Source organism: Coptis chinensis, chromosome 2 (genome assembly GCF_015680905.1).
Source record: "Coptis chinensis isolate HL-2020 chromosome 2, ASM1568090v1, whole genome shotgun sequence".
Classification (NCBI taxonomy): Eukaryota; Viridiplantae; Streptophyta; class Magnoliopsida; order Ranunculales; family Ranunculaceae; genus Coptis; species Coptis chinensis.
Genome location: NC_141457.1, coordinates 14,683,990 through 14,711,700, shown reverse-complemented (window position 1 = coordinate 14,711,700; position 27,711 = coordinate 14,683,990). Strand labels below are relative to the sequence as shown.

The 27,711-nt window shown below is 36.2% G+C and overlaps 2 pseudogenes across 1 annotated transcript; both read right to left on the bottom strand.

Moving 5' to 3' along the window:
* Nucleotides 1-14,013: 14,013 nt before the first annotated feature.
* Nucleotides 14,014-15,240, bottom strand: LOC147515042 (putative lysophospholipase BODYGUARD 4; annotated as a pseudogene). Its single transcript, XR_015213355.1, has 2 exons — nucleotides 14,567-15,240; nucleotides 14,014-14,467 (listed from the first exon to the last, which is right to left on the bottom strand). The product of XR_015213355.1 is annotated as a putative lysophospholipase BODYGUARD 4 (transcript).
* An 11,471-nt stretch (nucleotides 15,241-26,711) lies between these two features.
* Nucleotides 26,712-27,470, bottom strand: LOC147515041 (COP9 signalosome complex subunit 5b-like; annotated as a pseudogene).
* Nucleotides 27,471-27,711: the final 241 nt, after the last annotated feature.

The window sequence follows — 27,711 nt, the reverse complement described above, 5'->3', positions numbered from 1 at the left end:
ATATCATTCTTAGTTAGTACAAATTTATCAGAAACAAAGACTAACTTAAAGCCATTCTTGCTCAAAGAAATGTACCCGAAACCAAGTTCTTGCGAATGTCAGGCACATAGAGCACCTCATTCAGAGTTAGTTCCTTCCCAGAAGTCAATCTCATCACCACCTTTGCTTTGCCTTCAACCTTGGACGTAGAAGAGTTTCACATAAAGAGTTGTTCTTCGTTTTCCGCAGCATGATAATTTGTGAACATTGACTTGTTAGAGCATATGTGGCGAGTAGCACCAGTATGGCAGTATCCACCCACCATTCCCTTTCATTTCCAATCATGAGACATTCAGAAACCACAGCAGATAGGTTCATGTCATTAACATTATCAGAAAGCATGTCCATTGTCACATTTGCTTAAGTCTTTTGCTTATTGTACTTCTTTGGCTTGCGACATTCACTTGCCTTATGTCCAGCCTTCCCACAGTTGTAGCACTTGCCCTTGAACTTAGTAGGCGTACTACTCTCTTCACCTTGAGCTTTGTCTTGGCGCTTCCTCTTTCCCTTAGCACTTTATCCTTCCACAACATTGGCCTTTGCCACTATAGGATCCTTGCCCTTCTTCTCAAATAGGCGGTTATCTTCCTCTATCCTTAGACGGACAATCAGTTCTTCAAGATTCATATATTTGCGTTTATGCTTAAGATAGTTCTTAAAATCCTTCCAAGATGGTGGTAATTTCTCAATCATAGCAGCCACTTGGAAAGATTCTCCTAGGGTCATTCCTTTAGCAATGCCATCATGGAGGATTACTTGAAGTTCTTGGACTTGGCTTATGACGCTCTTACTATCCGTCATTTTGAAATCAAGAAATCTGCCAACTATGAATTTCTTCATGCCAGCATCTTCACTCTTGTATTTCTTGTCCAACGAATCCCAAAGTTCCTTAGCAGTCTTGAACACACTATACACATTGTATAATGAGTCAACCAACCCACTAAGGACATAATTTCTACACAAGAAATCAGCATGAAACCAAGCATCCTTGGCCAAAACCTTATCCTTGTCGGTTTCATCAGGGCTTACATCAGGAGTCTTATCCCATAGAAACCTTGCCAAGTTAAGGGTGGTCAGATAGAAAAACATCTTCTATTGCCAGCGCTTGAAATCAGTTCCATTGAACTTTTCAGGCTTCTCCCCATGAGGAACAGAATGGGAAACAGTAGTAGGAACAATAACAGCAGGAGTAACTGGTGGTGTGGCCATATTCTGAAATACAATTATACTTTGTTATTCCCTTAAACCAAAAAAGAAAAGAAAACAGAAACAAATTCTGTTTGGTAAAGAAGAAGAAGAAAAAGAAATCTGTCTTAAGTTGTTAGGAATATACAACTTAATTGTACTTACTCTTTACCAATTACCAAACTATACAAACCTTCTGTCTTGTAAGTGTCTTGTACTTCTTAATTAAATCCGAGCCTAGTGTAGATACACTATATCCTTAAGACAGATTTTCCCCCTCACGGTGCTTGAAGGTTGATGGGAAACTGTCTCCCAAGATAGAACGGATTTCCTTCTATATAAAGCTAGCATTTCAATTCTATAGAATCAGTGAACACAACATAATATTTGACTAAGAACAGAGGGAGAAGAGAAAGATCAGAACTTTGTGTGATCTGGTGTGTCTTTCTCTCCAAATTTATCCACTATTTATAGGTGAGTGGTGTCTCTTCGAAACAACACAGTGACTCTTGGGAAAAAGTAAGCAACTCTTTGAAAAGTCACATGTTTCGAAAAGACACACTATTTCGGCATAAAGCACTATTTCGAAAGGTCACACCTTTTCGGCATAATGCACTGTTTCAAACCAGTACACATTTCGAAAGGTCACACCTTTTCGGCATAATGCACTGTTTCGAACAAGTGCACCTTTTGAAAAGGTTTTTCTCACTTTACGTACTGTTTCAAGAAAAACCCATTTTATCTCAAGTGAGGTAACTTGGGAGACAAATTACTCATTCATATCACAAATCTATTTTTCTAATAATAGCAGCGAAGGTGGATATGGATATATGATACTAGGTCAAGTATCCTGTAATTCTATATTAAAGAAGAGAAGCGGAGCTCTATATTTTCAATTAGTAGAAAAAGATCCTTGAGTGGCCAAACGACTAGTATGAAAGATTAGCAGAGCATTGATGGCACAATAGATTTTCATTAATATAGCTAGTAAGCGAACCTGGAAATAAAGTGAAAACTACAAAATTTCGATACTCTTCTACAGTTTTATGGTTGTCAAGTTGTAAATCTAGCTACCACCAAGGTCTGGATATCAAAGAAGAGAAGGCGTCGGAGCTCTATGTCTTTTTTATATCTGTTTATATTTTTTGTTTTCTTATTTTCTTTTATTGAAATTATATCTACTAGTAAACAGGCATGTGCGTTGCACATACTAGGAAAGAAAATTGGGGTGGGAAAAATCAAAGGAATGAACGCATGTGAATTAGAATAGTAACATATTATATTTGTTTAAATGGATATATTATGTAACATGTTTTAGATTAATATAGGTAGAGGTCTGACAAAAAACTTCAATAAGAAAAAAAAAACATTTCAATACGCTAGTTGTGTTTTTTGTCCAATTCAATTTTTGTTGCTCTGCTATGGTGCGAATAAATATATTCGAAGAGGTATTTAACAGCCTTTAATTTAGTCAATATTAGTGCATATGCCACAAACTAATTTACCAAAAAAATATGTATTATGTTGATGAAATTTGCAAATGAACTCTTGGTTGTTTGGTATGACTGTGGGAGCATGGAAAGTTAGAAAATGAATTCTTAGAAATGATTGCTGTAGTGAGACATTTAGATGGGTAGGTACCATTGTACCAACACAATTTTCTGAAATGATTTCATTAACATATTAATATTAATTAATGCATTGAAGAAAAGATTTCTCTAATAAGTGATCACTTTGGACACATACAACGCTGAAAAAATGAAGCCAAAACTTAAGTACAGAACTAACATTTAGATCTCACGCATTCAAGATATTCAAGGAAAATATACATGTTGAAAAAGCAAAAGACAATTTGTAATTGTTAATCTAGTCACAAATTCTGATAATTGTTAACAACGACTTGAGGGCCTTGCCTATAACATCGAGACCTTTAGGAAAGTATCCCTGCATACACCGTCTGCAAGTGTAAAAGAGGTCATCTAGCCAGGAAAATAACCTTGCATAATAGAATCCTATAACACTTGATATGCCTTATCAGCAGTGTCATATCCTAAAACGTGTTAATAAAATAGTTCTAACTTCTAAGCCAAGCTATTCAGAGATAACCCGGACTCTGACCTTCAAGGTCAAGCGCAACATAAACCATTCCAGCCTTGCAGAATAAGTACATGGCAGCACTCATAGTGACCGACTTTATTAATAGAAAATTTTCACTCTATACCACGTTAAGTAGAAAAAATAGCATATCACATACAAAATATAATATTTAAAAATATTTTAATTTGAGAATTGAGAAGACCTAAAATTATTTATAAAGTTAAAAGAACTTGAGGCAGTACACTCCTCAGTTAATATACCCTGTGAACAATATAAGAATCAGCATAGGCATGATAAATTCAATTAAGCGCTCCTCCTTGAAGTGAATATGTTTGTCAAAGAAAGCAATGTCCAAACACTATAAATGAATACCATTTTTTGAAGGGAAACATGAAGCAACACTTTGGAATGAATTTTAATTCATCTGAAGTACCTTAAGTTGGTCTATTAAATTTTGTCTCCCTTCAAGTCATCCCACTCCATACTTCTCTTAAAATGGGTGATCAATAATGCAAACAATCTGAAAGGACATGAACTTCATTAAGAAACATTCATACAATTTAGTGTAGAAGTTTGCTAAACAGAACCAAAGATGGCAATAGAAAAGATAATAATTACACTCCAGTGTCATGGTTGTTTGTTATTCACACGTTATATAGGTGTCCATGTCTCTTTTCAACATTCGTGAAAACAAATGCAGAGACACTTCTCCAAAGCTTTTCTAATATTCTTAACCAGTAATACAATTTCAATATAAATCAGCAGGCCAACAAATAACTTAAATTCAAATTACATGCCCAACTTTATTGGAATGCAAAAACAACACAATACCCTCACTCAAAAAGATCACAACCTTGCTCAAACTTTAAGAGTTGTTGTGATGAAAATAATGCCCAATGTATATTTCACATGAACAAAAGTTAACTTTATTACTAAACATGAGGTGAGGCCTTTACTTAAATCATTGAGAGATATATTGCTTACGCTTTATATAATTTTTATAAAACAGACATTTCTTATAATGAGTAACTTGAGGTATCAATTGAAAGAATCTCACACCACCAGAGAAATAATTTGAACAAATAAATTCACTTCCAAGAGATATATATACCCACATGAACATATATTGAAGACTAATAAAGCAAAAACCTAAGTTCAATGTAGAAACAAAAAGCTATCCCTCTGAGTGTTTCTTCTACAAATGTGGTGAAAAAGAAAATGAGAAGAAGCTCTGAGGACCAACATATTTTAATTATGCATAGATGGACAAACAAATTTTCTCCACATCATTATAGAGTTCCATCGACAACCTTGGTATGCAAGCATCTAGTGAGTCTAAAGTCCTGGTGTATGGGGCAGACCCTATGAAGCATGGCCAAACCTTGCTCTACAAATGATTTGAGCTTTGTTAATAATAAATATGCTTGCATATTTTAAATATAAGAAAGCTAAGCTAGATACAAATGGCATCAAGATTAAAGAATGTCTATGGTAATGTCAACTCGTTTTCAAGGAGAGAAGAAGCATCACAATCGACTAATAACTTGTGCTTAGTGAATTTCAGTCATTTTGCGTTTGCAGAATACACAGCGAATCATAGGTTGCAGACTTAACGCAAACATGAAGTAATCATTTAAAAGAACATATAGGCATAAAAATCAAACAACTTCACACATAGTGGACACCGTACATTAGAAGATAGCATATAGATAACATCATACCATCACAATTCACGACACACACAGATCGCTAGTACCATTATCTCTTGCCATTATATTGGGCTACTGGAAAAACCAATTCAACACAACATAAGGACACTAAAATACAGCTCCAAAAAAGAAAGAAAAATAAACTCATTATAGAATCATTACTGGTATAAAATCTCTTATTTTGAAAAAAATCAAATAGCAATAGAGAGAATTTTATTATTATAATTTTCAATAATCAGCAATGAAGAGATTAGGGAGTCGGAAGAGTGGGGAGATTTTGGGTTTAGATTAAAGCAAGCCTTTTCAATTTTTTTTAACATTATTAAATTGCTAATTAAATGGCATTTATGGTGGTGCACAATTCAAAATAAGGGCATGTATTTGGTTTTTTAATTCACTACCACATGAAAATGACCGATTACTCCTATTCAAAGGTGCTATCAACACAAAGTTGGTGGGGAACCATCACCCATTATGAGAAGTTATAATCCAATAATATGTGAGAAAACGGCTTAACAATATTGTCTTTGAATTTAGAACATTTTTTATATCCGTTAAACCGTTGTTACTAACATTTAGAACATTTTTATATCAGTGGACATCTACAATGAGTAGCTCCTCCTAGAGCTAAATTGGGTTGTTCTGTGACAAACCAAGTGGTACCACTATCTGACCAATCTGGATCAAAACGCTGCGGGTATGAGGAGATTAATTTCAGTGACGTACATATTTCATGGACGTCAACAGGCTAAAATTCTCGGTCTTTCTTGTGGGCAAACACATTTTTTTAGCCTCAGTCGCATACCCCCTATGACATTTATTGTGATCACAATGGTAAGCTTGTATATAAACATACTCACTACTCACTACTCACTAAGAACCACCAAATAAAATGTTAGCCAACTTCTTCATTATTGTCTTTGATTGGCATGCTGAACTCAGATGCAACCCAGTGTAGGATATCAAATTCACATTCTTTTCAACTATGTCAAGTCCAACATGATTCTATACCGGCTGTAAGTCAACTGAAAGCTAAAATCTATTATTGCATTAAAGGTACTAAATCTATTATTGAATTTCAAACAAAGGTCAAAGGATGCGTACCTCATTGTTGGTTCCACATATCCCTGTTTATCCCATGCCAATGCAAACCATATGAGAGTTATTGATCAATACAAAGTAGTTCCCACGCCAGAAAATTAAGGAAAAGAATAGGAAGACGGAGAGTTTCTGCAATCATGCATGTATAATGCAATATAACCATATATCTTTTTACAGATATTAATCCCCCAGTATCGCTAGAACATACAATAAGCAATGGAGACACCTGTATCCTTTATTCGTCCTTTATTCCTCAAATGCAAATCCCAATATCAACATCTGAACCCAAACTCTGATCAACAGCCCATCATATTTATTTATCCCTACTACTATCTGATAACAACCATCCCGCATCTGCGTTATATTGAGTTCCAAAGTTGGAGATCCCTTCACTTTTATTTCTATCTTCTTCTGGACTCAATTGAGATGCAACAAACTTGTCAAGGGCCCTCCAATTAGTCACTTTCCGCGTGTCAGTAGCATCTTTTATTGCCTCGTTGTCTTCTTTATAATTCTCTGATAACAATGACACTAAGATTGGGTATTTTATTAGAGGTGGAGAAGGGCTCTCTAGCTCAGGAAGTTGTACAAATGGATCGCAATGGAAGAAATTCACATTATTGAACTCTATTTCCTACTTACAGACTAAATGATGAGGCTTTCTCATAGTAGTATGTATTGAATCCATGATGGAGTTTATACCATTTATTTCTTCATAGAAATAACTTGAATCCCACCTTTCATGGGTTCTTGTTTGCATGCTTATTCACTTTTTGAATGCTTGGCAAACCACCCATCCTTCTTCCTGCAAAAACTTCCATGAATCTAGTAAGACACATAGACATATATGAAAGACGAATTTTCCTTTCTCTAAATACAAAGTTTCATTGAGAATTCCTTATTGTGCTACTCATTATTTGTTGCCTAAAGGGTCAGTAGAACTGGATTTCTTTAGCATTAGGGTCGAATGCACATATGCAGATTGGGCTCGGTGATCTTAACTTCTTAAGCATTGATGTTCCTCATAAATTTTTTAATTATGCACTTTGTTTGATAAAGAGGGAGTTGACATTCAAATAGAAAGTTAGTCAACACTGAAAAGGGAAGTAATAAATTCAAACTTACAGTAGACTTACAGTCACTAAATTCAATAATGGTGGGAAAGCACTTTAGCTTTTTTGAAAAGATATTATATTCATTTGAAATTGTAGAAAGGAAAACCTTTGAAAAGTAAAATCTGCCAAACAGAAAGTCAGATAGGCTATCAGGAAATAAGACATGGTTCCCTCAAACCAAGGACAAAAAAAAAGCATAATACCCTTATAACATCAGTAACATATCGAAGTCCTTCCTTCTGAAGAATCGATGTTGCATGCCCAAAAGTTTTCCACACATTACAACAAAACATTCGTAATTCTTCTTCGACTTCCATATGGTAGCCTATACAATTCCATAGGCCAACACAAAATGTGTGTCATCTAGATAAATCATATGTATCAAGGCAAGACAACAACAATGGAATTTTTAAAACTCCAATCAAAAATAAAAAAGACGACCATTCAGCCCTTAATGTATTCTTGACCGATTTCTTATTTACGTGGTGTGTCTTGCTGCAATTTTTTTTCCTGTGATTACTACATGTAGGAAACCAATAGATCTTTTACCAAAATGACTGCGAGGAAGTTTCCAATCTCTATATATGTGACATCAGGAGATCTTCAGAGATGGATTAAATAAGAGATTTCTTCCTAGTAAAACTATCACATTCATTTGGATGGCCAAAGAAAAGATGGACATAAATTTCCGTGTGTGAGTGTGTGGCTTGGGGGGGGGGGGGGGGGTTGGGTTGGGTTGGAAGAGGTCATATCGTCACAAATAGGTTAATAATATTACTTTGGTTTACACTAACTATTTCAATCTTCTATTCGATCAATTTGGCGTGTATTCTGTTTATTATATATGAGTTTGCACCAAGTTCAATTCTTCCAAATCATTAAACTTCAAGATGAGTAGTCTAATTTTTCCTTGTAAATATTTCTTATAGTAGTCAGAGTCTCAGATGTCATTTGCGATCACCGACTCTTAACCTTTAAGCTTATAATGTTACTGTAACGCCCGTATTTGTAATATATATATATATATATATATATATATATATATATATATATATATATATATTATTTATTTTTTTATTTTTTTATTTAAAATTTGTTGGATTGGATTTGAGATATGTGGGCCTGATTTCTGGGCCCGAGTCTGTGTTGGGCTTAGGTTTTAAACCTAGGTATATATTCATATTTTTCCAGAGAATAGGGTTTTTGGATAAAAAAATAAAAATAAAATGGAGGTGGCTCGCTTGACAGAGAGTTGGAGCGCAACAATTCGGACTATGAGGGATTGTGCGAGCTAGCTTGGGATTGGTTCTCGCGTAGTTTTCTTCTATATTTCTTTTTCGCAATACAGGTGAGTAGTTATAGTTTTTCTGTTTTCACCGAATCTATGGGTAGGAAGAAAAAGCTATATGTACATAGTTTTTCTTCGATTTTTTATCACATTTTTTTTTTTTTTTTTTTTTTTTTTTTTTGTCTTTATTTTTCTCTCATTTTGTGAATTGTTAAACTGGTTAGATGTTAATATTTTTAGTGCTTAATCATTGAAACATTTAAACTCTTAATTGAACTGTTGGAACTCGGAAGAGGTTGGTAATGGCAGCTCGAGCCCTAAACATCGTCCTGTCTTGTATGTTTATTCTAGAACCGTTATGTTGTTGTGTTGATATATGGTTTTGAACGGTTGTATTGTGTTATGGATGGGGTAAACTGTTGGTGGTATGGGAAGATTGTTGGTTTGATCTTTGGGTGATGTTGGGGCTGTTGAAGCTTGGAAAAAAGCTTGGAAATGGCGGTCCAGATTGGGTTTGGGGAAAAGGTTGTCAATGTAGTCTATAGAGTAGGTTGTTTTAGTGGATGAAGGTTTGGTTGTTGGCTAGAGAGTGCTGTTGAAGCTTGAGATGAGTGTTAATGGCGGTTAGGGTCGAGTTTTGGAGGTGAGGGGAAATGGGTATTTGTTGGTATTGGAAGATGGGGTTTTTCGCAAGGAGCAAAAACGCTGGAAGGAGGAAGTGAGGAGAGGTGGCCGGCAACTCGAGCTGGTGGTGGAATAGAGCTGCTGTTGAGGAAGAAGAAGAGAGGAAGATGACATGTTACCTCTGTTGAGCCTTGGGCTGAAAAGTTTAAGTTTTGTTTGGGCCAGTTCAATTAGTTGTTTTGGGCCGAAACTTAGTTTTGTTTTTGTTGGGGCCAGTTCTAATTTTGTTTACATGGGCCGGTTTTATTTTATTTTGTGGGCTGGGTCATTATTGTTATGTGGATCCGGTTAACATTATTTGAATCTTTGGTTGAGTCATGGGCTTGGCTAATTGGGTCCGAGCCATGACCTTAACCATGAGCCCATAAGCCATGCACCTTTACCTGAGCCATGACATGAACTATGACCTTAGCCATGAGCCATGGCTATGACCATGAACCTGTTGAACATGGAACTGACATAACCTCGTTTGTCATTATCTAATTAAGATTTGACGTGAGTAGTGTGTAAAGCATATAAATATTGGATTCACATAACTATATTAAACGAATACATTACATGATTGATTACTATTATGAGTTGCTACTTAAATGAATTGTAGTATTTATGAAGGCTTGAGATATTCCATATGGTGTAGTGCAATATATGATTGGCACGTGAAATAATAAGTTTTGAGATTTGATATAAAGATGCTAGGATATCGTGCAATGAATAGTATTGGCATGTGATAATATGCACTACCTAATGAGACTAAGCAGGAAGAATAACATGGTGTCGGAAGTGATTCGAGCCTTTACTTGTGCAGCAGTGCAAGCTATATGGACTGAGCGAAATTGGAGGCTAAAGAGGAATCGATCCAAGGCAGCTGATGAGGTAAGCCATAAGGTCATAAACAGCATGAAGATATACATGGGGAAGACGCTAGAAGCTATACAGGAGGACGTGGGATCTAAAGTGATGTTGGAGAGATTGGGTATCAGGGTCCAAGTAATGCAAAAGGAGGAAAGATGGGTCAAATGGGAGAAACCAGAGAGTGGGACAGTGGCGCTAAACACAGATGGGTCGGTACAAGAGGGGATGGCAGGTTATGGAGGTGTATTGAGGGATAGAGATGGGGCAGTGCTTCAGGCGTACAGTGGCTGTTCAAAGAAGAAATCGGTGATATATCAGGAATTGCTAGCTGTTCTAAAGGGGCTGGAATGTGCAGAGCTGCTGAGGATAACACGAATCATAGTGCAATCAGACTCTATGCAGGGGGTACACATCTTAACAAAGCAAGGTAAGCCACCGCGGGTAATCTTTGTAGGAACACGGTATAGCACGATTCAAACAAGTGTGCTCAAAGTTTGATATAGTATCCTTTGTCCATGTCTTCAGGGAAGGTAACCAAGTAGCTGACTACTTATCGAAATTAAATAGAGACGAGTGTAATGGTTTGGTGCTCTTTATTCCCCCGATAGATCAAAAAATGCATGTACTGATCACGAGGGATAAGGATGGCACAATGTACTTGAGAAAGTGAAGTTAATAAAGTTTGGGGACTGACCCCCTAGTTATTTCAAAAAAAAAAAAAAAAGTATACTAGCATGAGATAGAACAAGAATTATTATAGCCATGAATGTATGACACCTGAATAAATTATGTAACGAAAATCCTAGAACCTAACTACCACTACTCATGTGATTTGGCCTTGTGTAGGGCGTATGTGATATGATTGGCCCTTCTGGCGTTTCAATGAATCTGAATGGCTCTTCTGGCGTAGCCAAATAGTGGCTTGATTATTCCGTTCACAAAATTAGAACCAGATGCGCGATATTTTATGCCGAATAGTGGCAGTACTCACATAATGACTTTCGTGTGAAGGTTACCTAGTATGCGATATCCCGCTTAGGGTAACTACGCACGGAGTGGTTCATTATGTGAGGGAAGGCATATGGATGTACATGTTCGGCATTGGGTAGCGATTGTAGTAGCCAGGGAAACTAGGTAAGACATAGAGACGATGTGATTCTAGAGACACTTGAAGAAACTCTAAACAATAATTGTGATGATATCAAAGTGTACGTTAAATCTATAATAAATGATTGATGGTGGTTGTGAAATTGGTTCAATGAGATGATTGGAATTATGTATATGATATGTTTGGTTTATTGTAATTTATGTTGCATTCACAAAGGTTTTGCAGAAGGGTGGGTTGAATTGATTATTTATGCAGGTGTGACCCACTCTGTGATTTGGCTTATACCAGTGAAAGTATAAAATAAGTTTTAGTTTGGGTATTATATTATTAGATATAGTTGATCTAGTACGGTTTGAAGTTAAGGCGCCTCAGTGGAGGAACTAAATGCCTTATTATTATTGAATTGGAAGCTAAGGCACCTCAGTGGAGGAACTACCTGCCTTAATTATGATATTTAAGAATGTTGTATTAGTCGTTGGAAGTTAAGGCGCCTCGGTGGAGGAACTAATTGCCTTATGGATTGTGTATATATATGTATAAGTATATGTTGTATTTTAGGGATACTCACACCAGCATTGTTTATAATGCTGACCCGATTTGCATGTTTGCTTATCGAGTGTGTTCATTAAATGAACATAGTTGATAAGTCTTGACAGGATTAGTATTGAAGAAGGTTGGTTGCTGTTTGTGGTTTGCGTTAGCGTCGCATTCATGATATGTTTTGTTTTTCCTTAAGGTGTAATAGATTTTAGTTGAGACAATGTTGTTTTGTATTTTTCAGTTGTAATTATAATTAAAGAGTTGTTGAAAGGAAATTTGTAATTCAATCATATTTGTGAATTTTTGTATTGAAGAGAACTTTTGTTTATTTAAAATTTTTCTTAGTTTCAAATTATTAGAATAAATAAATAGATGATGGGTTTTTGGAAGTGGAGAGTGCATCACGCCTTGAAAATCGAAGAGTCGAGAACAAATATTGTTTTTCCGATTTCTGTTGAAATTCGGGGTGTGATAGTTACAATGTAGGTGGCTCTCAACATGGTGTAGAGCTCGACACATTCTTCCACAATGAGTTTGATCATGATGGCAACCATATTGGAATTGACACAGATAAGATATCATCATATCTGTTGCTGCTGTCAGCCTTGATAGGATTGGTGTCGACCTTAAACTTGGTAAAGAGGTAAAAGTTATGATCAACTACAATGGCTGGGAAAAAACACTCCAAGTATTCGCGACATATGCTGGAAACCCCCTTGTTAGCGTTCTCAATCAGTCAATCATTATGTCAAAAATAACTCCATGCTCAGTTTATGTGGGATTTACAGGCTCGATTGGAACAACTTCAGAGTCTCACCAGATCCTTGATTGCGTTTTCTATTCACTCCCACTACCAAATAACTCTCTTGATGACGACCATGATTCTATACCGGCTGTAAGTCAACTGAAAGCTAAAATCTATTATTGCATTAAAGGCACTAAATCTATTATTCAATTTCAAAACAAAGGTCAAGGGATGCGTACCTCATTGTTGGTTCCACATATCCCTATTTATCCCATGCCAATGCAAACAATAGGAGAGTTATTGATCAATACAAAGTAGTTCCCATGCCCGAAATTAAGGAAAAGAATAGGAAGACGGAGAGTTTCTGCAATCATGCATGTATAATGCAATATAACCATATATCTTTTTACATATATTAAGCCCCTAGTATCGCTAGAACATACAATAAGCAATGGAGACACCTGTATCCTTTCTTCGACCTTTATTTCTCAAATGCAAATGCCAATATCAGTATCTGAACCCAAACTCTTATCAACAGCCCATCATATTTATCTAGTACTCTCTGATAACAACCATCCTGCATCTATGTTATATTGAGTTCCATAATGCTTCAGTTCCTCCCCTCTAACACCCCGTCTTTTATTTTATTTTTCCTAATAATAATAAAGATAATAATAATAATAATAATAATGTAATAGATAAAATAGAGATAGGATATCCAGTAGTTACGGATAAAAGCCCGTAAATAACTAGATAAGAGTTATCCTTTTTTTTTTCGGTGAAGTTTAAAAAAAAAAAAACTAGAAAATAGAGTTTTCTTACGAGAGTTTCGGGGGAAGACAATGAGTTTTAGAAAAAAAAAAAGTTACTGAAAGAAGAAAATGTTTTGAACGAGGAAGATTGTTGTTTCGCGCAACAGTCGACTTCGGTCTTTCGGGTTTTCTCACTGTTCGGTTTAAAAAAAGGTGGAAGGCAGTGGAACCGCGGCGTGTGATTGGGATTCGTGCCTGGAACAGTCCGTTAGTTTTCTTTTAGGTCTGATTCTTTATTGGAAGGATGTAATAACGTAGTTTACCTTTTTCATGGCATGAGAACATGGTAGTGAGGAATTTTATTTTGAGAGTTTTTTTGATGTTTTATTTGGACGGATGATACCTTAATAAAGCAATGGCGGATAATTATTGGGATTATTTTTAATTTTAAGTTGTTTCTTTTATGACATGACTGTTAGGGTTTTGTATGTGTAGTATCCTCCGTCATAGTCTGGGTTTTTAAACAAGTGAACCTAGTGATGTTTGAGATATTTATATTTCAAATATTCACTTTATTATTGTTTAGAAATTCACGCTATGACATCCCCAATCTCCACTCTGCGTCACGATATTTAATCTTTGAATATGCATTAATATTGATGTTTCATCTGCACTTCAAATTGCAACATTTTGAAACAACAGGATGACTACTTGCGACATATTTTTGCACATTCGTGTAAACACATTACATTAAAACCCGGAAAAGAAAACAGGCACCCGTACCTCCAATTTACATAGAAACAAAACAAACATCCATTTTCCTTTTGTTGTTGTTAAGTGTTCTAGTACAGAAGAAAAACAACCGCCACCTATCTACATAGAACAGAAGAAAAGAAAGTCTTACAGTAGTACAACCTCTTGTAATGATGCTTCTCTGCTTACAGAGAGCCATAAATGTTCTAAATCCCTTGTAAAATGCTGCTCTCTACCAAAGATTACGCTACTGTGGTCAGCATTAGAAATGATTTGAACCTCTGCAAGTGGGATCTTCAGTTTCAAATTGTGGCTACACTCCAATGGAGTCACCCGATCTTTGTCCCCTTAGATAACTTTGACCACCACCCTGGATCTTTTTATGGCTTCTAAATATTCATCCATGAGCTTTGCACCTCCACATATCACATTATGCATGGTGTGCCAACCTGAGTGATGGGTATGCCTTGTAAAGGCTACGATCATGAAATGAAGATCCCTGAAAGAAGATACCATATCATATATTTGGATTTCTTGAATCAACTGAAATTTTGATATTTCGTCATGGCAAAAAAGAAATTCAGTGTTGCACTTTAACCTTCTTCGACTGAATAGCTTGAGAATCCATTCCCATCTCTGATGGTTTCTGCAAACAATGAAGCAGATACTTCTACCGGCATGCTCATACCATGACATTACTGAGGACCCAAACAACAATGGTGGCCATAACCTCCTCGTCACCACTCGTCTTCAAGCAGTTTAAACTTGCTTCCACCTTTGGTGAACGGAAATAAGGCTGCACAGAGATATCCATTATACAATTAAAATCAAATAAAGATAATAGCTCTCGATGAATTTGTTGCTAAAAACTAAACAATATGTAGTGAAGCCTATCAAATTGGGATGCTTATCGACGCAATTGAAAAAAACAACGAACACTCATAATTGCACATGCATTGAGAGATGAGCTATTCTTTACCAAAAACAAAAAAATACGTGAAACCAGGGCTCTCCTTATGTCACTCATTACGACACTCAATCAAATAATGAGCGGCACTTCTTCACAAAGAAAAAATTTCCAACCTATGAATAGAAAACTGGCAAATCTATTAATACATAACAACGTAGAGCAGAACACGTTGAAAATGATCACGACTGTTACATGTTTGCACTACCACTCAATTGGAAAGTAGGAACAACCAACCATAAATATGAAACTGGAAGGAATGATTCCGGGAGAAGAGATCAGAGACAGATTGGAAATAACAAATAACAAATACTTCAGAAGATCAAAATTAAATTTTGAAGGTGATTAAATGAAAGGATTGGTAATAGAAACACGTACCTATGATTGTTGTTCTCATTTTCACCGTTGGCTCCAAAATCTTGGCCCTGTTTTCCACATAACACGTCCACAACTCTTGGGAGGAAAATCAGTTTAAAAGAAAAAGGCGGACAAAAATGTAAAGAAATACGAATGACTACGTGTGCTAGTAAACAAAATGAAAGTGTGATAGTAGTATATAATGATTTCTTGCACCAGAGTGCTATACTCCATTGTTCTTCACCACGTTTTGCTTCGCACACTTTAGGAGGAAAGTTTCGTCCAATGATAGATAATGGAAAACCCAAAAAGAGATTAATGGTGAAAGTTCAGAGTGTTGTTGTATAACTTTTTTTTATGAGAAGAAGAGAAACGGGTTTTAATTGGGAATATCGGCCAAATGGTGCGTCTGTTCCGTGAAGTTCATTTTTTTAAGTCTATCCAAAATTTAGGAACAGTTAGAATAAAAATTCGGGAAGCATATCCAAAATTTGTAGCATAAGCATAAATAAAAAGGTTGAATTTATGAATAGTAAGAATAAAAACTCGTTGAACTCACCTCTTCCATTGAAGTTGCACAATAGTGATTCCGTTGAACATAATTTACTACAACTAACATAATAAAGGGAAGAGAAGCAAAGACTAAAATGGAAAGAAAGGGAAGTTCGATTATGAAAAGTGATTAAGGCATTAAAAAAGAAAACGATAATAAAATCCAACCGAATTTGAAACATAAAGTACCTTAAACCCATTTCACATATTATAATCAGCGGTGGAGATTTGTTATTTTGGTACTGAAGAAGATGAACAATTAGAAGAATAAAGACGAACAGTTTTGGTTAAGCGTCTGTTTTTTTATCTGCTCGTAAAGTACCTGAAGCGGTGTGTCCGTACCTTTGCCGATGCCTCTGAACACATCAAACAACATCAATTGAACCACCTTCCCAGTGACCAGTTTAAACGAATGTTAGAAACTGTAACAAACAGGCAGAAAAATATCGAGTTTAAAGTGACTTCAACGTTAGTTATGTATTTCAAATAACACAATCAAGTGTCTTAACTCTGCTGATTTGAACCATAAATCAAGAAATGACTACAGGTTATATTCAGTGTAAGTGCTCACTAAGTTGACGTGTACGACAATTGAAGCCTGAGGTAGCACAACCCAGCCTTCAAGCATTTGGCCAATCTCATAGGCTAAGAAATTCAGAAGAAATGTAAAGTACATGTATCTTCAGAGTGGATGCACTAACTCACTCATGGTAACTTATGATTTGTTTGTGTGTGACGTAGTAATTAACTAACTACAGGAATGCACTAACCATCTTCATTAAGCTTCTTCATGAGTTGTGCCTTTGTGGGAAGGGCATACACATCCCTGCGTGACAACTTTTCCCCGATAGCCCATCCATGGTGGGGTGCAAAGACTGAGCATAAGCCGTAGATGCTCCTTTAGAGAATTACCCCTTCCACATAAAAACAAATGATTACTACCAAGGAGTCTGCTGATTTCTCTACAGAATATCATCTACAAATCAGCATCCTATGACCAAAACATGCATCCAGGGACCAGGGATATATTAGAAGCATGTAGTCTCTTCCCTGCTCTAGGAAAGGAGTCGTAGAATTGTGTTGATACAGGTGGATACTGCACGTCAACAACGCCTCTGAAGCAGTACATCTATGGTCATTATCTAGGGGAACAAAACAGTTTCCACAATTGAGATTAACCACCTAGTGAATGAGGTAAACAATTATTCTGGCTGATTTTGATCTCATTATGAATAACCCACGGAAAAAAATCAACCAGCAAATTTTCAGTATTTTTGCTACAGGAAGAAACCAAAGTAGCACCATTCCTTTAATTCACGCAAATAAAACCTTAATAAATTATGATAATGCCACTTATCGGGCTAGCACTATAAATACTTGAAGAGTGCAACACACAGAGGGTATCAAACCTAGGTCGCAAATCTTTATGGTTACATTTTGATCTTCTTGAGTTCTCAACAGAGCTAATTGGCAAACTCCCCCAAAGATGTGCTTAATGTAATTGTCGACGAAGATTCTAAAATATCCTCGTAAATCCAAATGAAACTATCTATGCAAAAGTTCTAACCCAAAAACTATAATTGCATATAAAATTGGTGGCTGGGGTAGCATACAGTTTTCAGATCGTATATTCAACTAAGAGACGGCATGTGCACAACTTCAGACATGCAATTGCAAATTAAAACTAATCAAGTAACTGGTGAGTAGGAAAAATGACTTACTGCATATAATGCTTCCAATTTGGAGTTGTTGCGAAGAATATCGAGAAGCACTTCCTTTAAAGAACTAACGTTCACTTGCTGTCAAACAAAATGGTATTGAAAATCTCAGGCCTTTTAATTTATAGAGATTTGAAATTGAGAATGATTTAGAGACTGATTAAACAACCATACTTGATCCTGACCTTTTAATTTGTGAGGGGAGATTTGAGACAGAGAAAGGGAGAAGAAGGCGAGAACGATGGGTTTCCTGCAAAATTTAGGAACAGTCAGAATAAAAATTCGGGTAGCATATCCAAAATTTGTAGCATAAGTATAAATAAAAAGATTGAATTTATGAATAGTAAGAATAAAAACTCGTTGAACTCACCTCTTCCATTGAAGTTGCGCAATCTAAGACTCTTGATTAAAGCAAATAATAACATGGAAAGAAAGGGAATTGAAGTTTGATTTAAGGCATTAAAAAAGAAAGCAAAAATAAAATCCGACCGAATTTGAAGCAAAAAGTACCTTAAACCCATTTCACATATTATCATTAGCAGTGGAGACTCGTTATTTTAGTACCGAAGAAGATGAACAATTAGAAGAATAAGACGAACAATTTTGGTTAAGCGTTCGTTTTTTCATTTGCGGGTAAAGTGCTTGAAGCGGTGCGTCTGTTTCGGGTTATTTTTCGGAAACCGCCAAAAGGTGTCTCTGTTTGCTGAAAATGTCAAGAGGTTGTGTTTTATAGTCTGGGAATATATTAAATTACATATATACCCTTCTACTGAAGACCAAAAATAAAATGGCTGTCCAACTTTCCGGTACCCTTCCCATTCAAAACTTTGGTGTAAAAAAATGGCTGTCCAACTTTCCGGTACCCTTCCCATTAAAAACTTTGGTGTAAAACCGGAAATATGGGAACTAATTGGGAAATCTGGTATACACTTTATATATAAGATAAGGAACATGAGCAGTAAATAAAAACACTTATAAATCACTGTAGACAAAAACAAACAATGCCACACTTGAAAATATGACACCACACTTGAGTTTCAAAGAAACAAAACAATTCGAAAGTTAAACATTCATAACACAAATAAGTAACATTATATTCAAAGACCACACCGAACAGAACCAAACTGTAAAGTAAACTTTTTTTCCTTGGCCTTCTCCTCAACCTAGCTTCTTGATCTGATCAATGCTTTCAGTTGTCTCGTTATCAATTTCAGTTTCCTTTCCAGGAGGTTCCCACCCACTTCCCATATTCAAAATCATGTGAAGGGTCGACTCGTTTTGAATGTTGTACTCTACAAGCGTGTGATCATCTTCCAAATATTTACGCCCACCTTCCAATAGTTTATCAACAATAATCAGTTTTGCCAAGAAGGGGGAATATCTCTCTCGGCTTCAATATTAGCCTTGACCTCATAAATGGTGTCGCTGCTTTGGACTTGAAGAGTATTGGTTTTCCCTTCTATGCTTTTCACGTATATTTGTATATCTTTGTCTCTTCTTGTTCTTTCCAAGGCCTTATTATTAAAATAGTCTTCCTGAATAGATAAAGAGAGATGGTGAATAATGAGAGATCACGTATATAGAGAGAAGTAGTAGCAGTCCGTCTCCAATGAAGACTCGAGTCTTCCTGAAAATTCCATAGCTCTATTACCTTTTTCGATCAGAATACACCTTCCTTAATCCTAAGGGCATCTCCAATGGGGGGTGTAAACCGTATAGAGTGGAAATTTTACACCCCAAATGTCAAAAAATCTCTTCCAATGGGGGTGCTATACCGTAGGTAATAGTGTATTAGTTGATAGAGAGGGTGGGGAATTTCCCCTCTCGCTAATAGCTAATAAAAAACCCAGGCGACACTCAAACAGATGTCTGAGTAAATAAAATTTCGGACGTCACTTGGAGTGACGTTTCCACCGTTGCAACTCAAACGTTACTTTAAGTGACGTCCCATTTAAATTTGAACTCAAACGTTACTTCAAGTGACGTCCCATTTAAATTTGAACTCCAACGTCATTTCCTGCTATAAGTTGGCGCAAAGCTCGATCCCCAAGGTACCATGCTTTTAAAGGGCCTGGCAAAATGAAAATCACCCTCCTCCTACTCAAGTCCAAGGCATGGTAACAAGCATCCCAATAGTTTTGCATCGAACCATCCTCAGCAAATGAGTCACGCTCTCTAACCATTATGCATGACGTAATCCAAGGTGTCCATACGATCTTATTAGTAGTAGCCATCTCAATCTACTGACGAGACAAATGAATACTATGTCTTATTGTTCCATAGTGTTTCTCAACTCTGTTTTTACCCCAGGCCTTTATCCTTGGAACCTTATCCCCGTTGTACAATGGATCTTGAATGGGGTTCAATGTACGCGCGTAGTCAAACCACCAATACTATAGTGAAAATAAAAACTCAGAAGTGGGTGAGATCTTGAAGGTATTCATTTGTGCTTCGGTGGATAGTATTTGGAGAGAACGCAATGCAAGAAGATTTCAGCACAATGCTAAACCATCTGAGGTTGTTTTTAACAAGCTGGTGCATGATTTGAGGAATTATCTTCAAGTTACTAGACCTGAAATCAGCGATAGTGCAAGTGGAAGACGATTGTTTGTCAGACTAGGTATAACAACTCAATTCAAGCAGTAGGTACATACAAACTGCTCATGGATTCCTCCCTTGGGTAATAGGTTGAAAGCTAAAATAGATGGTGCTTTAGGTAACAATGGTCCAGGTCATGCAGGTGTTATTAGAAATAACGAAGGAAAGGTATTGGCTGCTTTTAGTGGAAGTGGAGGACTTACGTCAGTTTTATTCCAAGAACTGAAAGCGAGAAAGGTATGCATAGAGAGATGTTTGGCAGAAGGTTTTTTTGAAGTTGAAATTGAATCAGACTCCTTAAGAGCCATCAAAGCAATAAACAAATTAGAGAAACCACCATGGTATTGTCGAGATGTGATGGTTGTTATTGAAAGGAAGTAAGAAGGATTCAGCTTCATATCCTTTACTCATGTCTTTCGGGAAGTGAATAGGGTAGCGGATTATTTTGCTAGTTTGTATGGAAATGGTGAATTTTCTATGGTTCACTTTGCACATCCGCCCCATTAGATTTTCCTGTGCAGGAAATTGTAAATGAGGATGCGAGTGGTACTATATATGTAAGGAAAAGTTAATTTAATACAGGTGGGGGTCTGCCTAACCCTAGCTTATTTGGAAAATAATAATAATAATAATAATAATGGTTAGCATTCATTAGTCAGTTTTACAAATTTAATAATACACAGCCTGCAGGATTAATATTTTAATTCGACTACATTTCAAAATATAATAAAAATTTAAGACGTAATTACCTCCAAGATAATACTAAATCCCAATATTTGCCCCTTGCTAGATTTAGTACGTACATCCTCATCCATGCCTCTAAACAAATACGCATAAATGGCACCACCAAGGTCAATATCTTTCATGACCGACCTATCCAAAAGATCCGTAACAAGGGAGAGGTGAATGGAACTTGTTCCTGTTTTGAGAAAAGCTTGACCAACCATATAAAATAGAAAAGCAAGTATGTACTCCTCCTCGTGATCAGCCCCTGGCTCCTACCCTTTAGGTTTCTCCAAAATGTAATTCACATACCTATCTTCAAACCATCTACATTGTATCCTAGTGCCTGTCCAATTAGATGGAGTCAACCTCAACGCCTTAGCCGGATCATCGTCTTTAAATTCTTTTCTAGGAAATAGCTGTTGCGCATGCGCCATTTCAAAAGTCTCATAACTGCGGTTAAATTGTAACAGTCTTCCTCTCCCTATACTCAACCCCGTAAGCATGGAGAAATCTAATGGGGTGATAGTGGTCTCTCCCCAAGGAAAGGGGAAGCTATGTGTGGTATCCTACCAACGCTCAACCAAGGTGTACGTTAGTGCCTTGTCATTTTTCAAATATGGCACGTCTATGATACCACCAAACGGAGTCGCCAATATGGCATCACAAATTCGTATAAACCCCGGCTCCTTTCTACTCTGAAGAGCTTTCCAAAAAAATTTAACTGATTCCCAAGAATAACGAATCAACCAAGGAGTTACATCCTGTGATTAGTCATTACATAAAAAAAAAAGGTTCATTAATTAAAATAGTATACGATTAGGAATTCAAACACCAAAGTTTGCTTAGACATTTAAACAAACGATTTCTAATCATGTAAATCTTAAATAAAAATATACTAAAACTTACTTGGTTTTCAAGCACTCTCTTTGATACATGCGTTTCTGGGCTTCGAATCAGTGGCGGATGTTGTTGTGGATTGATAAATGGTGGAAAAACAATGGGTTCAAGTGTGTTTTCATCTGGTGTTTGAGCGACAAATTCGTCTTCTTGCCCCAAGTTTCTTACACTAGACAGTGTTGATTCTTCTTCCCGGAGCTCTCTACCACCAAAAAAATGTTTGCGAGGAGGCATTGGAAGAGAAAAATGGAGTTGAGAGGAAGAAGAAGGAGAGTTTCGGTCTACTGGACTGTTTCTGTGTTTTTTTTTTTGCAAAACAATTGACACGTTACTCAAAGTGAGGTGCCTCTTAAAATAGAAGCATGACATTTCTTCAAGAAACATAGAAAAGGTAGGACGTTACTTAAAGTGACGTTTGAATCTATTAATTTCTCAAACGTCAGTCCGACAAATGCCCGTCCTTTAAAATACACTTCGCTCATTTTGCACCATTGGAAACTACTCAAGGTGTATATTTTGCTTAAATATATCATACAGGAGTGGGGGTATAAAGCCCTAGTGGCACCTATGTGGGAGTGTAAAATTACACCCTCCATTGGAGATGCCCTAAGGATTTTCTATTTTGTGTGTTCACGTATATGGATTCATTTATTTTTTACCCTTTGTGATGCTGTTAGGGCATCTCCAATGGGGAGGGGGTTTAAAATTACGCCTCCACCTAGGCTCTACATAGGTGACATTTAGATTTTACAACTTTAATTGTATACTATTGTATAGCCTATAAATATCCACACTCTATACTCTCCAATGGAGAAGTGTAAAAAAAATTAGATTTTAAACTCAGACCGTCACTTAAAGTGACGTCCCTCTTTAATTTAAACTGGGACGTCTGAGTTAAAAAATTACTTTAGAATTAGAAAGGGGTGTCACTTAAAGTGACGTCCAATTTTTTTTTTACTCAGACGTCTATTCGAGTGTCGCCCGAACTTTTTATTAGCTGATAGTGAGAGGGGGAATTCCCCACCCTCTCTATCAACTAATACTCTATTACCTACAGTATAACACCCCCATTGGAAAGAGTTTTTTGACATTTGAGGTGTAAAATTTCCACTCTATATGGTTTACACCCCACATTGGCTCCAATAGGGGGTGTAAACCATATATAGTGGAAATTTTACACTCCAAATGTCAAAAAACTCTTTCCAATGGGGGTGGGGGGTGTAAAATTACACCTCCACATAGGCTCCACGTAGGTGACATTAGGATTTTACAACTCTAATTGCATAGTATTGTATAGCCTATAAATATCCACATTTTACACTCCCCAACGGAGAAGTGTAAAAAAATTTGGATTTTAAACTTGAACGTCATTTAAAGTGATGTCTCTCTTTAATTTAAACTGAGACGTCACTTTAGAATTAGACAGGGACGTTACTTAAAGTGATATCCGATTTTTTTTTTGTTCAGACGTTGGTTAAATTGTCGCCCGAGCTATTTATCAACTGATAGCGAGATGGGGAATTCCCCACCTCCTCTATCAACTACTACTATATTGTCTAAGGTGTACCACCCCCATTGGAAAGAGTTTTTTGACATTTGGAGTGTAAACTTTACACTCTATACAGTTTACATCCCATTGGAGATGCCCTTAGTTGATTTAGTTCACCTGCTGATATATCAACGACAAGTATAAAGCGTTTTTTAACTATCAAATCTTTATCTTTATCTTTATCTATATATAATAGCAGTCCTTTTCCTCATCTATGAGGGTGTCCACTTCGGCAAAGTTTAAGTATCTATTTTTTACTCACGCGAAATAAGGAGAGAAAAAAGGAATTATACATTGAGTCCCCCACAAATAAGATTCTAAACCCCACAAGTCCCCCAAAACCTTCTTTCTCCACCTCTAAATTCACATAGAAAACCAAAGCTAAAACTCACCAAAAATTAACACCCCTGATGCAGTTATCTCATTCGACTAATCTCTTCCTGATGGAGTTATTATGAGATCTTAAATCAGTCTCCTCTTCCTGTTATTAATATGGTAAGTTTTTTCTATTGATTTTTTTTTTTTGTTTTCATCTCAGACTTCATATTCTTAAGTTAAAGTTCGAATTATTCATTCAATTTACTTTGATGTCAAACCTTGAATAAACAAAGAATGTCTATATTGCACATTTGAGCACAACTAGATAGGAATGAAATTAATCCCATTCGGATTATTCATAATATACATCTATATGAACGCATTACACTATATTGTATAGATTTTTTTTTTATTGTGATCTAACAATGCAATAATGCTGAATTTGATATGGTCACTTCTTAAATTTGCATTTATATTTGAATCATAAAGTTTTGACTATTTTACAAATGAAATGGGCAGTTTGAAGATGTGCCTTTTGTAAGGATGTTAAGCAAAAGTTGCATGTGAGAACTACAAAGCTTCCTACTTTGGTTTAGAAGGGGAAAAAGTCACGGGTCAATTAAGTACATGTGTTCCACGAGTATTTATATAACCTCCTAACAAGAAGAATAACCTATGTATTATACATGTTCAATGCTTAATATATGCACATGATGCCCAACCTGATTATTTTGTATGTTCAACAACGCCGGACCATGTTATAATTTTTTCCTATTCAATGGTCGTCTTTGGGTTTAGGTCCATGGCTCATAACTCTACTTGTTTTAAGCTCTTAACTATTTTCTCCTCATTTGATGAATAATGGACTTGAGCAAGCTTGAGGAACAGATTACATGTGATTTCACTACTAAAAAAAGGGCTTATAAGCTCAGCTAAAAGGTGAGATGTTAGAGTTTTTATCTCGGTTTTCTAGGAAAAAACAACCGAAGTAAAATCCACCGAGGTAATAGAGTTCTACAAAACCGAGATAATAAGCTACTAAATTATCTCTTTAAGTCGACATCTTATCTAAATATATTATCTCGGTTTTCTAAATAAAACCGATATTATATAGAATAAAACCGAGATAAATTGTTGATTGAAACCAATTAGTATTTATTGAAACCGAGATAATATCAAAAATAACCGTGATAAATTCTTTTGGAAAAGGAGATTGTTGGACAACTTTTTATCTCACCCTTTGTCATTTTTGTTGGTATTGCTTATAATAATTAACCGAGAAAATAAAACCCATCCCCAAACCACCACATTCCCTTTCATATTCATAAACATCAACACCAATTAACAAAAGCAACCCAACATAAATAAATTCTTTGAAGAACTTATTTCATTAAGATAAGAAAGAACAATGTCGAACATGAACATAACTTTTCAAAAAGTACTAGTGATCGGTCAATTATTTATAGAAACTCAAATATTGTATCAATTACTATTCTTGAACTATAATAAGACATTTTTAACCTTTCTCTATATATGCAGGAAAGGAGACAGATGGTTCTGCTGAATTTCCTACAAAAAAAAAATTTGAGAATCCACAACTCCCAAGGTATATATTCACGTCGGTCATCGGTTTTGTGAAAAGTTATAGGCTCCAAGACTCTCTTCATCAACTTTAGTAAGTGGAGACGAATATCCAAGATGGTCCCGATCCATAAGAGAAACATCATTTCTAACAAACTCATCCCTGTACTAACCACGAAAAGAATGACCAATGTTTATGCTCAATCCGGTTCCATCATTGTACAACGGACTTATGCTAGAGGAGTCTTGATCAATCTTTCCTTTGAAAATATATCGACAGAAATCCCGGGAATCGGTCATTGATGTCAATAAGAATATCTCCACGCAGCAAACCGAGGACTCAATCAACTTGAGGTGCATCTTTAGTGGAGGCCCCCCCTGAAACAGAATTATTTGATTGCTCAAGAATCATTACTATGTGTGTCACTGGAAGCTATATATCTCACCCCAATGAAGCTCTGGTAGGATAGATGTAGGGTCCTCACATTGCTTAGAAGTTACTTCTAAGCAATAGAACCACACAATAAGAGAGAATATAAACAAAAGAAGAATGGCAAAAAAAATGAAGGGTTGAACAAGTATAAAAATGTTGCAATAGTGACCTTACCAGAAACTTTGGCAAACTGTGTCCCGTTACTTACAGAATCTCCATCTTTCTTAAACCAATCGACCTAAGAGCGAAAAACGTTGTTAATAAATAGACGCTTTTGTGCATTTAAAATAATATAATAGAGATAGGAATTGCATAAATAACATTTGTCTTCACGTAGACGATGAGGCACCATTGACTCTCAGCTTGACTTTAAGTCATAGTTCAAAGTCAACAATATAGTTCACTAATTGCAATTCTTGAGCCCATTTTAAAACTGATCAACCTCCGGTCGAACCTAAAGCCAGAAATAAAAACTGGGATGTTTTCCATGAAAATAAGAACATCACTGTATACATTCCACCCGAAGTTTGGACAATTACCAAGAACCTCTTGCGGTTCCTTTGTAAATTACACGCACTGCAGACCGGATTTGCGCCTCCCAACCAAATATACCTTCCTATAATCATATAATTGAACAACAGCTTGAGTCCTAAGAAGGTAAGTTTAAAAACCACTGTAGTTGCTATTAACAGTGAGAAGAATTACCTGATAGAGCTCGTCTGCAAAGAAGCCAAAACATGATCTGCAATATCTATTTTTGCTAGTTTACGTGGTTGGTGGTAAGAAGAAGAACTGGCGACATCAAGAGCTACATTACCCTGAAAGTTGAAACAATTTATACATGAATGAGGCACACATACTATATAAGTAAGTTGGTCATTTAAACTGTAGGTGTGGAATGCAAAGTCCACAAACAAAGTCTTGTAGTAACATACCTACACCACTATACAAATACTGGCCTCTTACTACTCTGACTGCCTATTACTATCACGTTCACAAAAAAAAAATCACAATAAAATTGGAAAAGGAAATAAAAAGGTACACCTGTTAGCAATGCACACCAAAGTTTTCAATCTTATTCAAAGGAATAGTCCGATACTCAAACAGGTTCAATTTGGAGGCTTGTACCCGCCGGGATAAGTCCTAAAAGCACCAATTTCAACTTTCCCAAAGAGAAACAGTCCTCGTTGGATCAATAACAACAGACTAAAAATGGTTTCCGAAATTGCCGATTAAGCATCCGAGTCGAAACATCAATACCGGACAACCAACACCCATATCGGATCGCGAATGATACCAACCCACAACATTCTCGATTCGCCCGCCTAACATAAAAAACAAGTATGTATCTTAAGATTAACCAAATGAGGAAAAGGCAAACAAGTAGTAATCTTTTAATTGGCAAAAAATATATATATATATACCTGTTTATTAGTCTGTGAATAATCAACCATATACTCATAAGCATCAACTTGAGCATTAACTCTAGTTTCAGTCCCTTCAACAGGTAAAGCAAAAGCATCCATAACAATAATAGCTTCCCCATCCGTTTTCCCTTGCATTAAACCCATTATCTTAATATTCCCACCAGATCTCGCATGAACAACCATCTTTAACAAAGCAAGTGCCGATATTTTGACACGTTTGAAATAATGTGGGTCATTTGTCCACGGTTTTTCTTTCTGGAATTTGGTCTGGGCTGATTCGTCGTAGTGGTATATTCGTCGTAGGGAGAAAGCCAGCTCCTGGTACATATGCACAAACAACCTTCAAAACACAAGCGACTTATTAGGAAAAAGTTCAGATATATACATACCTATTGTAGTATAGTATCAAGAGAATCCTCACCCAAGAAATAATTTGTGCATCATGTCCTCGTTCTTTTCATTGTTTAACGCCTTTGCAAAGAAGATCTCGTTGTTGATCAAGTGAGTTTGAAACTTTTATGAGTAATGTGACAAGTTGCAGACCCACCACCAAAGAAGCAACCTAACCATAGACACTTGGAGGAGAGCTGCAATGGTTGCACAGACGTAGATTTATCCTC